Below are 14,997 nucleotides of genomic sequence, written 5' to 3'. Positions count from 1 at the left end.
GCCCATATATTGAAGTTTGGTGCAGTCTATTAAAGAGACTGCATCTATGTTTGTATATTCAAATAACATTTGGCATTTAGAAGAAAAAATACTACAGGGTACAGAAACTTACTCAGCTGCCTGGGAGCTGTCACTTGGCTTATTAGCTTCCTGTCCTGTAAACTTGTCGTTTTAATATCCATGGTGTTATACTTTTTAGTACTGATGATCACTGCACAAAATTCTTGATCGTGTGTTCATTTTTTCAATACAGGCTTCCTTCTCAGTCTCCCCTTAACAGATGCCCCAGCTCTCTTTGTCCGTCACTCTTATGAGCGTAGGGATTACATAATTTCTCCCATGTAAAAAATATAATTAGATTTCAAAGTCTGTGGTATAATGCAATAGCGGATCTTGCCTGTCATTTCCCTGATCTATGCTTCAGCTTCCAGTCTGGTTATACCAAACTCCATGACTTCTAAAGGCTTCAAGTCTTCCAATACACGCCAGCAAGCAGAGGTGCTAGAACAATTTGTATAGTGGGGGTGCTGAGAGCAATTGAACCAAACTGTAAACTCTGTATATGATGGAAACCACTTCAAGCCAGGGAGTGTGGCAGCAGCTCCAGCACCCCTAATTCCAGAATCTCTGCCAGTAAGAGCCTAGTTACCTGTTTTGGGGGCTTTGCAGTCTCTTTATTGTGTCTAGTACAAAGTAGTCTTCAATAGCCCTTAGACTTTGTTCTTGATTGGACACCACTAAATGCCTCACTAGGAACAGGTTTAAATTTCAATCAGGAGATTTTATCATTTCAATGCAATTTTTGTAGTCTGCTTAGTTGAGGTGTGAATTGAAGAATAGCTGTCTTGCAGCTGCAATACTGAGTCCTAAAATGAGCCTGGGTTGGTGGATGGAGATATTACATAGGTATCATGAATATATAAAGTTACATGTCTGTGTATAAAGGTTTTATTAGCAAGAGTGTGGGATGGCCACAACTGGCAAGTGAAAAGAACAGGAGTACTTGTGGCACCTTAGAGACTAACAAATTTATTTGAGCATAAGCTTTCGTGGGCTACAACCCACTTCATCGGATGCATAGAATGGAACATATAGTAAGGAGATATATATACACACATACAGAGAACATGAAAAGGTGGGAGTTGTCCTACCAACTCTAAGAGGCTAATTAATTAAGAGAAAAAACTTTTGTAGTGATAATCAAGATAGCCCATTACAGACAGTTTGACAAGAGGTGTGAGAATACTTAACATGGGGCAATAGATTCAATGTGTGTAATGGAACTGGCAAGTGATGAGGCCACAGGTGAATTATGCAGGTTATCCAAAATAAGTGCTGATAATATCTTAATGCTACAGCATCATGTATTCTGTATGCTACAGAAGCTATTTTAGAAAGCAAGGTTTTAGTTTCAATTTTTTTTAATTGGGGCTTATTCTCCTTGTAAAGCCCAGGTTGCTTTGGTTACTGTGAGTCCAGTAGCATAGGGCTCAGAGAGAGAACGATGAAAGCAAATACATTAAATAGCTCTCTAAATAGCTTCTTTTGCACTAGGCAATGTCTTGAGTTTGCAAAATTGATATACTGGGACCTTCCAGGGGTAAAAGCAAGTGTTGTGGCCCACCTGAAAGCTGGGAATCTCCCCTTTCCAGTTATGTAAAGGTCCCATTTTTAGCCCTGTAAAGCCACATGATTTTGGACCTTTAAACATACCACTGGTACAGGATTGAATATTGACTGTTTAGAGCCTTAAGCCAGGATAAATTTGGAGAGGGGAGGGGTTTTACCATTTGGGGGGAAGAAACAGGAAATATCTAGCAGGTTTTTTTTTTTCTTTTTTTAAAGCGTACATTAGAAGCCATTCAGGGATTTGTGGTGGAGACGTGTTACTGGGTAGAGTACAGGTGAGGCAATCAAAGAAATTGCATTTAGCATATACATCACCCCCACAGTCATATAAATGTAGGGCTGAAAGGGACCTGGAGAGGTCATCTAGTTTATTCCCCTGTGCTGAAGTATGTATATGTACATACATATTATACATACGTGTTATAAGCAGGCAGAGTTCCCATTGTGTCCTGAACAAAGGTTAGACCATAGCATTAACTCCTTCCTAGGATGTGGCTTTATGAGTAGCTCAGATTACAATAAAAGTAAATAAACTTCAGCCAAAACTTTCTCCCTAAATTAGGCTATTGCTAGGATTTCTCTGTCCCAATTTCAGTCTTGGAGAAAGGTTCTGACCCCTCTTTTATTCCTAGATGAGTTGTGACCAGTGAGGTTCAATCTAACCTTAGAGTGATTGAGCAGCAATTACTTTGCACCTTTATGGAGAGTTTACATTTGAGTTACGTTGAGTCAGCAGAAGGCACCTGAATTCCTGTATAGAACCCTAGAAACTACCACCTTGTTATGTGTGTATGTATGTTTTTTGTTCTTTTAAATATGTACATCCAAATAAAAAGTGCTTATCTCAAACTCTCAGCTCTATTGATGATTTATTTTTTTTAAAAAACACACAAAAATAACAAATCCCAGCAGTTTATCCTCACCCTGTGACTAGTGTTAACCAACCAAGAATTACCACTTAACACTTCCCCATATTCTGCTGGAAGACACTAACTCTCATCCCACTCTCCAAAATCTCAGAAAGATAAGTGAGCTTAATTGTGTGCTCTTAAAGTCAGCAAATGGATGGTTTTTCAGGGAGAAAGTGACCTCTGAAGTCCAGGGCCCCTCAGACAGAGTGTATGTATGTCTGTGTAATATGTAATTTGTTCTTCCTTTTACAGAATGCTTATCATGATAAAACTAGGGCTGTCAAGCAATTAAAAAAAATGAATCATGATTAATCGCATTGTTAAACAATAGAATACCATTTATTTAAATATTTTTGGATGTTTTCTACATTTTTCAAATATTGATTTCAGTTACAATACAGAATACAAAGTGTACAGTGCTCACTTTATATTTGTTTTATTACAAATATTTGTGCTGTAAAAAACAAAATAAATAATATTTTTCAATTTACCTCATACAAGTACTGAAATGCAATCTTTGTATCATGAAAGCTGAATTTACAAATGTAGAATTACTTACAAAAAATAACTGCATTCAAAAATAAAACAAGTTAGAGCCTACAAGTCCACTCAGTCCTACTTCTTGTTCAGTCACTCAGACAAACAAGTTTGTTTACATTTGTAGGAGATAATGCTGCCTGCTTCTTGTTTATAATCTCACTTTCAGGTAACAACAGGCATTCGCATGGCACTGTTGTAGCTGGTGTTGCAAGATAATTACGTGCCAGAGCTGCTAAAGATTCATATGTCCCTTCATCTTCAACCACCATTCCAAAGGACATGTGTCCATGCTGATGATGGGTTCTGCTTGATAACGATCCAAAGCAGTGCAGACTGACGCCTATTCACTTTCATAATCTGAGTCAGATGCCACCTGCAGAAGGTTGATTTTCTTTTTTGGTGGTTCAGGTTCTGAAGTTTCCACATCAGAGTGTTGCTTTTTTAAGACTTCTGAAAGCATGCTCCACACCTCGTTCCTTTCAGATTTTGGATGGCACTTCTGATTCTTAAACCTTGGGTCAAGTGCTGTAGCTATCTTTAGAAATCTTACATTGGTACCTTCTTGGCATTTTGTCAAATCTGCGTGTAAGGGTAGGTCTACACTTACCTCCGGGTCCGGCGGTAAGCAATTGATCTTCTGGGATCGATCCCAGAAGTGCTCGCCGTCGACGCCGGTACTCCAGTTCGGCGAGAGGAGTACGCAGCATCGACGGGGGAGCCTGCCTGCTGTGTCTGGACCCGCGGTAAGTTCGAACTAAGGTACTTCGAATTCAGCTACGTTATTAACGTAGCTGAATTTGCGTACCTTAGTTCGAAGTGGGGGGTTAGTGTGGACTAGGCCAAAGTGTTCTTAAAACGAACAACATGTGTTGGGTCATCATCTGAGACTGCTATAATATGAAATACATGGCAGAATGCGGGTATAAAAGAGCTGGAGACATACTGTTCTCCCCCAAGGAGTCAGGGCCGGCTCTAGGCACCAGCTTACCAAGCAGGTGCTTGGGGCGGCCACACCAGAGAGGGGCGGCACGTCCGGCTCTTCGGCGGCAATTCGGCAGTGGGTCCCTCACTCCAGCTCGGAGCAAAGGACCTCCTGCTGAAGTGCCGCAGATCGCGATCGCGGCTTTTTTGTTTGTTTGTTTTTTGTTTTTTGGGGGGGGGAGGAGTGGTGGCCGCTTAGGGCGGCAAAAACCCTGGAGCCGGCCCTGCAAAGAGTCTACTCAACATTTAATTAATTCTTTTTTTTTTTTTTTTTTTAAACAAGTGTAATCAGAATGGAAACATGTCCTCTGGGATGGTGGCCGAATCATGAAGGGGCGTAAGAATATTTAGCATATCTGGGATGTAAATACCTTGCAATACTGGCTATAAAGTTGCCATGCAAACGCCGGTTCTCACTTTCAGGTGACATTGTAAATCAGAAGCAGGCAGCATTATTTCCCTTAAATGTAAACAACCTTGTTTGTCTGAGTGATTGGCTGAATAAAAAGTAGGACTGAGTGGACTCGTAAGCTCTAATGTTTTACATTGTTTTGTTTTTGAGTGCAGTTATGTAACAAACAAAAAAATCTACATTTGTAAGTTGCACTTTCACGATAAAGAGATTGCATTACGGTACTTGTATGAGGTGAATATACTATTTCTTTATCATTTTTACAGTGCAGATATTTGTAATAAAAATAATATAAAGTGAGTAGTGTACACTTTGTATTCCGTGAAATCAATATATTTGAAAATATAGAAAAACATCCAAAATATTTAATAAATTTCAATTAAAAACAACGAAGAGTCCTTGTGGCACCTTAGAGACTAACAAATTTATTTGGGCATAAGCTTTTGTGGGCTAGAACCCACTTCATCGGATGAATGAAGTGAAAAATACAGGAGCAGGTATAAATACATGAAAGGATGGGGGTTGCTTTACCAAGTGTGAGGTCAGTCTAATGAGATAAATCAATTAACAGCAGGATACCAAGGGAGGAAAAATAACTTTTGAAGTGGTATTCTATTGTTTAACAGTGCGATTAAAAACTGCGATTAATTGTGATTAATTTTTTTGAATGGATCGCATGAGTTAACTGCGATTAATTGACAGCCCTAGATAAAGCCATACTCTTTAGCTCTCTTATCTTTCAATCCTGTTTAGACTTTCATGTTGTTAAAGCTCTTAACTGGGTTTGAGCTGCTGTCTCTTTGAAGAGAAGATGGAGCTGAAATTGTCAGTGAGGCATTGGACAGGTTTTTAATGTGTCTGTCGCTGTATGTTAACCTCTGAACTGGGACACATGACACCTCTTTTATGGCTGACGACAATTTAAAGGTATACATTTTGACATCACATATAAAGGAGTAAGGGGGGGTAAAGGAAAAAAATGAATTAATGATGTTAGCAAATATTAGTCCTTATATTTCCATTCTATTCAGAATGAGACTGTCAGGCCTGCAGTCCTCTGGAAAACCATGGTCAGTGACAGCTAGTCAAGGTCTGATTGCACCTCGAATCAAGCTGGTCTTTTATTGACCAATACAGTGTACTGAGGGAAGAATGAGGACAGATTGCTATCTTTATGTTCCAAGAAAACACTTGCTTTGCTTCTGGAATTCTTGATACTTAGCACGTGTTCTATGGTGATAGTTTATCTGCTTAGTGGAGTTAAGAATGGCAGTGTGTGTACATGCCATGTGTGGCAGGGGATGTATAACATCTTTTAACACATGCATAAATTAAACACTTTCCAGGAGGAGAGTGTTGCATTGGAAGGGTGACTCATGGATGTGCTGATTCGGAGAAGCTCTGCTATAGCTTCTGCCAAAAAAGCTCCAGTGGAGTCCCTGTAGGAACTCAGTTCTGCCCCTCAGTAAAGGAACCTGAAGGGAAGGTGGCCATGGGAACACTGCCCTCCCTACCTTGGGGATTAATCCCTGTTGCAGCACAAAAGGCCTTGCTGGTTCGGAGAGATGCAGGGAGGTGCAAACAGCAGAAAGAATCCAGCCGGAGCTGTCCTTTGACTTGCCAAGACATGAAGGTGAAACTGAATTCAAAGCTAAGGCAGGTACTTAAGACAGCTAGGGAGCAATGTACAAGAGTTCAGAATGAAAGTGTAAACTTTCAGTGCTCCCCAAAAGCATCTCCTTTGTCTCCTCTCTCTGCCCCCCCCATGCTTATGGACAGCACTTGTGTCACTAACCTTTCTCCTTTGCTGTTTCAAACTGTCATATTTCCCATATCTTTTTAACTACTAACACAAGAGTAACCATCTCCCCACCCATCCCTTTGTTGTATTGCTGTTCCACTCAGTATGGCTTTTGTGGTCCTCACCTATTTCCAACTGTTGTGGGGATTTTTTGTCTGGATGGGATTTAGATTGCAGACTTTCTAGGTCTGGGACCCTGTTATCTTTTAAATAATTGTATAGTTCCATATATACCTGTAGTCCCTCATAAATGAAAAAATTACAAATGGACGAAGTTTGAATTGTGTAAATCTCATTGGCTTCCATGGAACCACATGGCTAATTAACAATGCATGTGTTTTGAAAATGGAAAAAATAAGGGGAAAATTACAGCTGCCGCTTTGAGATTTTTGGTAGTGTTCAGCATGTGTGGGAGTTGTAATGTTATTTTAAACATTACTTTAGCTGAAGGCCATGGTTTTTCTGTGTGTGTAGGATATGAATTAAAAAGAGTAGCCTTACTCTGAAAAGGAACTGTAAAAATGGCACCTTTTTATTCATTGGACGTACTGTCTGCGTATATTTGGAATCCTGTCGTCTGCTCATGTGAGTGACAAAAATAACTTCATACTATTGTTAGTACTGCAGATCCAACACCATTATGAAAGTGTGAGCTACAGCTTCTGTTCCATTTTCTACATTATCAAGATTGTTTGCTAAGCTGTACTCAGTTAAACCTTCGTAGTGATAATCAGGATGGCCAATTTCAAACAGTTGACAAGAAGGTGAGAGTAACAGTAGGGGAAAAATTAGCATGAGGAATTTGTGTAATGACCCATCCACTCCCAGTCTTTATTCAAGCCTAATTTAATGTTGTCCAGTTTGCAAATTAATTCCAATTCAGCAGTTTCTCGTTGGAGTCTGTTTCTGAAGTTTTTTTTGTTGGAGAATTGTGACTTTTAGGTCTGTAATTGAGTGACCAGGGAGGTTGAAGTGTTGTCTGACTTGTTTTTGAATGTTGTAATTCTTGACGTCTGATTTGTGTCCATTTATTCTTTTCCATAGAGACTGTCAGGTTTGGCCAATGTACATGGCAGAGGGGCATTGCTGGTACATGATGGCATATATCACATTGGTAGATGTGCAGGTGAATGAGCTTCTGATGGTGTGGCTGATGTGATTAGGTCCTATGACGGTGTCCCTTGAATAGATATGTGGACAGAGTTGGCAGTGGGCTTTGTTGCAAGGATAGGTTCCTGGCTTAGTGTTTTTGTTGTGTGGTGTATGGTTGCTGGTGAGTATTTGCTTCAGGTTGGGGGGCTGTCTGTAAGCGAGGACTGGCCTGTCTCCCAAGATCTGTGAGAGTGAGGGAGCGTCCTTCAGGATAGGTTGCAGATCCTTGATGAAGCGCTGGAGAGGTTTTAGTTGGGGGCTGAAGTTGATGGCTAGTGGCGTTATGTTACTTTCTCTGTTGGGCCTGTCCTGGAGTAGGTGACTTCTGGGTATTCTTCTGGCTCTGTCCATCTGTTTCTTCACTTCAGCAGGTGGGTGGTATTGTAGTTTTAAGAATGCTTGATAGAGATCTTATAGGTGTTTGTCTCTGTCTGAGGGACTGGAGCAAATGCGGTATCTTAGAGCTTGGCTGTAGACAATGGATCGTCTGATGTGGTCTGGATGAAAGCTGGAGGCATGTAGGTAAGTATAGCGGTCAGTAGGTTTCCAGTTTAGGGTGGTGTTTATGTGACCATCGCTTATTAGCACTGTAGTGTCCAGGTAGTGGAATTCTTGTGTGGACCGGTCCTGACTGAGGTTGATGGTGGGATGGAAATTGTTGAAATCATGGTGGAATTCCTCAAGGGCTTCTTTTCCATGGGTCCAGATGATGAAGATGTCATCAATGTAGCGCAAGTAGAGTAGGGGCATTAGGGGACGAGAGCTGAAGAGAGATGAAGTTGGTTTTAGCCCACGAAAGCTTATGCCCAAATAAATTTGTTAGTCTCTAAGGTGCCACAAGTACTCCTTGTTCTTTTTGCTGATACAGATTAACACGGCTACCACATTGAAATCAGTTAATCCTGTGCAAGTCCATTGAAGACACTGGGGTTTCATAGATATTACAGTGAGATAATTGAGAAATAGTGGGGATACAGGGTTGTCAGGAAGGCTGTGATGTGCAGAATGAAAAGAACCCATCTTGGTAATAGAGCTGTCAGTCAAGAAAAAAAATTTTTTTTTTTTTTTTGGCAAACTCCGCATATATTTTTTTAGAAATCCAGAGACAATAAATATGGAACCCCAAAGTGCTGCTTTTATCACTGTGCAGAATAGAACCACGTTTAAGTACTCTGGGTAGGACTCTTCCTTAATTTTTCACCTGCATATGGTTCATATACTTTTTCCTTCATGTGATATGGAGGGACAAATAAAGTTCATGAGTCATGCACTGAATATTCTTGGGCTACATATTAGTTTGTCCCTATTTTCCAAACAATTCTAGGAATAAACTTAGACAAATTGAGGCTCTAGCTCTCACATGTATAAGAAAGCCTTTACAATTTAGTTTCCTGATGAATTGCTACCCTTTGTGCCAAATTAATCTGTGGTATAACTCCATTGGCTTCTCTGGGGTTGCAAATGTGATTTATTTGGCCCAAGGAATTTTCTGAGGCACAATTTGTAAAAAGATGATGTATTTTCTAAAGTGTTTTGTGTGTGTGACTGCAGTAAGCAGAAAAGCTTTGTGGGAAGAAGCAAACCTGCTATAGGAGTCGCTTGTTTTTTTTTTCTTGATTCTTTCTGAAAAACATGGAGAAATGATCGCTGTCTTTTATCAACATCAGAGAAGAGAGGCTGGCTGTATGCAGCACCATGTTGTAGAAAGAGCTCTTGCACTAATTAGCAGATGAGCTGAAATTAATTTTCATCCTTATTAATGTGGAAGTAATTGGCGGATGGTGTATGGGTATGAGGTTTTGTGTGAAAGACTTTTTAAGAGGGGCGTTTTCTGTAAAGAGGCTTAAATCTTTCTCTTTGGGGAAAGGATGTTTTGTGTCACCTTGCTACTCTAATTCTGGGTAGCACTGCTTGACATACAATAGTTTTCATAGCCCCTACTCGTATTCCATGATTTTGTAGCTACCTTCCAGTAAATCCCCAAAGCCAGCTATATTCTTCGGTCAAAGACCAGATTTAAGGTGTGCTGGTGATGGAGATCCTTGCAGAAACGGCACTGTATACTTGAATTTAAGATTATGACAAGATCCTCCTGACCAATTTTATTTGGGACAGAAGAGAGAGAGAACATATTAATACACATTTCATGTTATTCTGTAGTTACTGTACTTTCACAGATTTTCCTTTCCCCCACAGAATAGGCAATTTGTGTAGCTTCTTCCTTCATACAAAGCATCACACAACACTTCAGAGAAAGATGGAAAATGGTTTGCAAAACTGGACTCAGGGACTCTTACAACTAGAAAGGGGGAAACCCCATACTGGTATGGCGATTAGAATAGAAAAGGGATGACGTGATAAATGGTAACATTGAAAGTAAATATTCTTCAAGCTGCATTTAAGGGAGCCTGAAAGAAGAGAGGATCTGCTAGGGCTGTGATACTGAAGGTAATTAATGATTACAAAATAAGATCACCTCCCATATGGAATATGGCAAACCATGGTCTAAAATGCATTCTTAAATTTTTTTAGTTATTTGCACAATTGGGATAAAAAAAGTGTATTTAAAAAAGGACTAACTATTCAACTGTGTTTGCACGTTAAACCAGTCCGTGGAGGGTGAACAGCCCTCGCGCTATCTTGGAACAAGGATAATCATTATTAACACAATGTTTTATGAACCAGTCCTTTAGAACCTTACAAGTCCAGAGGGAATATGTCTTTGTGAAACATATTAAAGGAAGATAACAGAATTCCGTACTTCAAAGCCAGCCTTAAGAAAATAATTCCGTGGTTCAGCAAGGTTTTTAAGCCTGAGAGTAACCTTAAACACAAGTATTCCCATTAAAATCAATGGGACTATCTATATGTGTGAAAGTTGGGTACATGCTTAAGTACCCTGCTGAACTGAGGCCATAAAAAGAATAGGCAAAATATATTATAATGATCACTACTTACTAAGAAGGAACAAATGCAACCAACAGAGAAATATAAATAATCTTAAACATACTGATTGTGCAGCTGGTTTCTTATAACTCTTCCAGGGTGTAGGTTTCTAGACACCATGTTGACCTTGGAGTGCTGGGAGCTAAGAGTTTTGTGGTTTATTCTGAATTTGGAACATTTTACAAATTAAAAACACTTTAAAAAGAGACAATTTTTGTCCTTTTTAAAACAATGGATAGTAAATGCTGTACAGATTAGTGTGCTTGGTTAGTAGCATTCTCGTGTCTGGTCTAGAATGTCAGAGAGTCTAGCCTCATACCAGGACTTGGGTTTCCACCCAGTGTTAAGATCTCTTTCAGGCACGGACTGTCACTTACTGTATATCTGTACATACATTGGCTAGGCAGTTTTTAATAATGTGCAAACATGACGACAGATATAGCTAGATAACAAATGACAGGAATTTAGGAGAAAATGTCTCTTGATCATCTGTAGTGAAAATCAGAGAAGCTTCCGTTTCTTAATTGTGTGTGTTCACTCTGCAGTATTTTCTCCATATTAGAAATTAAAGGACTAATGGTACAACCTCCTCTTACCATTAATGGGACTATTCATATAAGTGGGAGTTAGCTAGGGTTACCATTCGTCCGGATTTTCCCGGTCATGTCCGCCTTTTTGGGTTAAAAATAGCGTCTGGGGGGAATTTGTAAATAGCTACAAATGTCCGGGATTTCCCCTGCATGCAGAGTGCGGCAAGGCTGCAGGAAATTCAGCTGCTTGCATGGGGCTCCGGCAGTCAGAGTCCTTTCCCCGCAGCTTCAGATCAGCTGCCGGAGTCCAGCCCAGCCAATGTAGAGCTACTCCCCTCCCTGCATTCTCTCATCGCCGGCCGGCCGGGCCGTTCGCATCGGGCCTCCTCCCCCTCCTTCTCCCCTGCTCCCCCTCCCCTGCTGCCCAGCGCCCCGCTCCGGCAGCACTGTGCGGGGGCAGGGACCGGGTTGTGTGTTGCGCTGGGGAGTGCAGCTACGTGTCAGGCTCCGCGTGGAGATGCTGTTCTGAGTGGCAGGGTAAGGGGGCCAGGCGGCTGGAGAAGGGGCAGGAGGTTTCTGGAGGGGGCAGTCAAGGGACAGAGAGTAGGGGGCATTGGATGGGCCAGGGGTTCTGGGGGGGCTGTCGGGGCGGGGCTGTGGAGAGGGGTTGAGGCAGGCAGGGAGCAGAGGGGTTGGATGGGTCGGGAGTTCTGGGGGTCCTGTCAGGGGGTGGGGAGCGGTTGGATAGGGGGTGGGAGTCCCAGGTGTCTGTCTGGGGGCGTGGGTGTGAATATGGGGTGGGGGTGTGGATAAGGGTCGGGGCAGTCAGGGGACAGGTAGGGTCCTAGGGGGCAGTTAGTGGCAGGGGTCCCAGCAGGGGACAAGGAGCGGGGGGAGGGGGGGTTGGAGGTTCTGAGGGGGGCAGTCGGGGTGGGAAGTGGGAGGGAGTGGATGGGGGCCGGGCTAGAGCGGGGCTCTCCACCCCCCCCCCGTCCTCTTTTTTGATTGTGGAAATATGGTAACCGTAGAGTTAGCAGGCTATCAATTGTCGGGCAGTTAAGCTGTCCCTCCCTCCCACTGCCCTGTGCTGCTCCTGCCCTCTGCCTTGGAGCTGCTCCTGGGAGCCTCTTGCTTGCTGTGCAAGGGTGGGAGGGGGAAGAGGGGTACTAATGTCAGGGTGTCCCCCTCACCCCACTCCTGCCACCCGCTCCATTACCCCATCTCCATAGAGCAGCGGAGGGACACGACAGGGCTCAGGACGGAGGGAGCTTGCTGGCAGCAGCTGCTGCTGTCTCAACTTGCTGGTCTATTTAAAAAGGCACTATACTTAGAGGGGCATCAGCATGCTTAAAGGGGCAGTGTGTGTGTGTGTGTATCTCTCTCTCACAGGGTGTGTGTCTCTGTCTCTCTCTGCCATGCTGTCTCCTCTCCCTCCATTCGTGCTGCCTTGTAGAGTGTGAGGCTACATTAACTACAATGTGTTAACTCTTGAGGGCTCAGCCGAGTGCTAGTTCATAACTTAGCAGTAAGGCATTCCCTGGGAAATATCCCAGGAACCTAACCCCCCACTCCCCATTTACATTAATTCTTATGGGGAAATTGGATTCACTTAACATCGTTTCGCTTAAAATAGCATTTTTCAGGAACATAACTACAACTTTAAGTGGTGAGTTACTGTATTTTTTTAAACAAGCATGTCTGCAGTGTTTGCAACCCAAACGTTGCAGTATTATGATAGTTTCACTTTCAGGCTCTCCTGTACTAACTAGTCTGTGCTGAGAGAAATGCAGAAAGTAAACATATAATTAAAAGTCAGTTAAATTTTTTAAAATTTCATTTAAATAATCTCAGGTGCTGGTAGCAATAGAGGTAAGGAAACCTGTGTTTCAGAATTTTTAATCTTTAATGAATCTGTAAACTTGGGGGTTGTACCTGATGACTGGAGAATTGCTAATATAGTTCCTGTTTTTGAAGAAATGGAAAAAACGTGATCTGAGAAACTACAGGCCTGTTAGTTTGACCTCAATTGTATGCAAGGTCTTGGAACACATTTTGAAAGAGGAAGTAGTTAAAGACATAGAGCTTAACAGTAATTGGAATAAAATGCAACATGGTTTTGCAAAAGGTAGATCGTGCCAGACCAACTTGATCTCCTTCTTTGAGAAGATAACTGATATTTTAGACAAAGGAAATTCAGTAGATCTGATCTAATCTACCTGGATCTCAGTAAGGCGTTTGATACAGTTCCACATGGGAAATTATTAGTTAAATTGGAGAAAATGGGGATTAATATGAAAATTGAAAGGTGGATAAGGAACTGCTTAAAGGGGAGACTACAACAGGTCATACTGAAAGATGAACTGTCAGGCTGGAGGGCAGTTATGTGGAGTTCCCCAGGGACTGGTTTTGGGACCAATCTTATTTAACATTTTTATTGCTGACCTTGGCGCAAAAAGTGAGTGTGTGCTAATAAAATTTGCGGATGCCACAAAGTTAAGAGGTTTTGCCAATACGGAGGAAGACCGAAATATCATACAAGAAGATCTGGATCACCTTGTATACGGGATAAAATTTAATAGTGCAAAGTGCAAGGTCATGCATTTAGGGACTAACAACAAGAATTTTTGCTATAATCTGGGGATGCATCAATTGGAAGTGACAGAGGAAAAGAAAGACTTGAGTGTATTGTTTGATCACAGGATGACTATGAGCTACCAATGTGATGTGGCCACGAAAAAGCCTAATGAAGTCCTAGGATGCATCAGGCAAGGTATTTCCAGTAGAGACAGGGAAGTATTAATAGCATTATACAGGGCAATGGTGAGAACCCATTTGGAATACTGCGTGCAATTCTGGTCTCTCGTGTTTCAGAAAGATTAATTCAAATTGGAACAGGTGCAGAGAAGGGCTACTAGGATGATCTGAGGAATGGAAAACCTACCTTATGAGAGGAGGCTCAAAGAGCTTATCTTGTTTAGTCTAACCAAAAGAAGGCTGAGGGGAGATATGATTGCTCTTTATAAATACATCAGAGGGATAAATACCAGGGAGAAAGAGGAGTTATTAAATTAAGTGCCAGTGAGGACACAAAAACAAATGGTTATAAACTGGCCATCAACAAGTTTAGGCTCGAAAGTAGGTGAAGGTTTCTAACCATCAGAGGAATAACGTTCTGGAACAGCCTCCCAAGGGGAGCAGTGAGGGCAAAAAACCTACCTGGCTTCAAGACTGAGCTTGATAAGTTTATGGAGGGGATGGTATGATGAGACTCCTACAATGGCATGTAGCCAATTATGACTGCTAGCAGCAAATATCTCCAACGGCCAGTGATGGGAGACTAGCTGGGGAGGGCTTTGAGTTACTACAGAGAATTCTTTCCCAGGTATCTTCCTGGTGGGTCTTGCCCACATACTCAGGGTCTAACTGATTGCCATATTTGGGGTCAGAAGGAATTTTCCTGTGGGTCAGATTGGCGGAGACCCTGGGGGTTTTCACCGCCTTCTGCAGCATGGAGCACAGGTCAAGTGCAGGTTTAAACTAGTGTAAATGGTGGATTCTCTGTAACTTGAAATCTTTAAATAATGATTTGAGGGCTAGTAATTCAGCCAGAGGTTAAGGGTCTATTATAGGAGTGGGTGGGTGAGGTTCTGTGGCCTCAAAAAGGACCTGATTTTCAGATAACCTTCTGAAAATCAGGCTACTTCAAGGTGTCTAAAATTGGGTACCCAAAATCACTAGTCATTTTTGAAAATGTAGGCCTTAGACTATATATATTGAGCTAGCAGTATTCTGATTGTTCTTTTCTGTCATGGTAGAAATCATTCAGAATCCTAGAGTTCTTTGGAGTAAATCACTTGGAAATGCTACCCATTATAAAAATTAATTTAAATCTATATTAAATAGATGTATAAAGGTGAGTCTAGTAACCAGGGCCGGTGCAACCCATTAGGCGACGTAGGCGGTCGCCTAGGGCGCTAGCATTTGGGGGGCGGCATTTCGGGTCCTTCAGCGGCGGCCGCCCCGATCGTCGTCGGCATTTAGGCGGAGGGAGCTGGGGCGGGGGCTGGGGGTGCTGCTTGCAGCAAGTGGGGGGGG

The 14,997-nt window shown here is 42.1% G+C and overlaps 1 protein-coding gene across 3 annotated transcripts in view; it reads left to right on the top strand.

The window, feature by feature from the left end:
- The window catches only part of ACBD6 (acyl-CoA binding domain containing 6), a 148,534-nt gene that overhangs the window by 33,202 nt on the left and 100,335 nt on the right, over positions 1 to 14,997 (top strand). The window lies entirely within an intron of this gene.

This window comes from Trachemys scripta, chromosome 8, assembly GCF_013100865.1.
Source record: "Trachemys scripta elegans isolate TJP31775 chromosome 8, CAS_Tse_1.0, whole genome shotgun sequence".
Taxonomy (NCBI): Eukaryota; Metazoa; Chordata; order Testudines; family Emydidae; genus Trachemys; species Trachemys scripta.
This window is presented reverse-complemented; position numbering and strand designations above follow the sequence as displayed.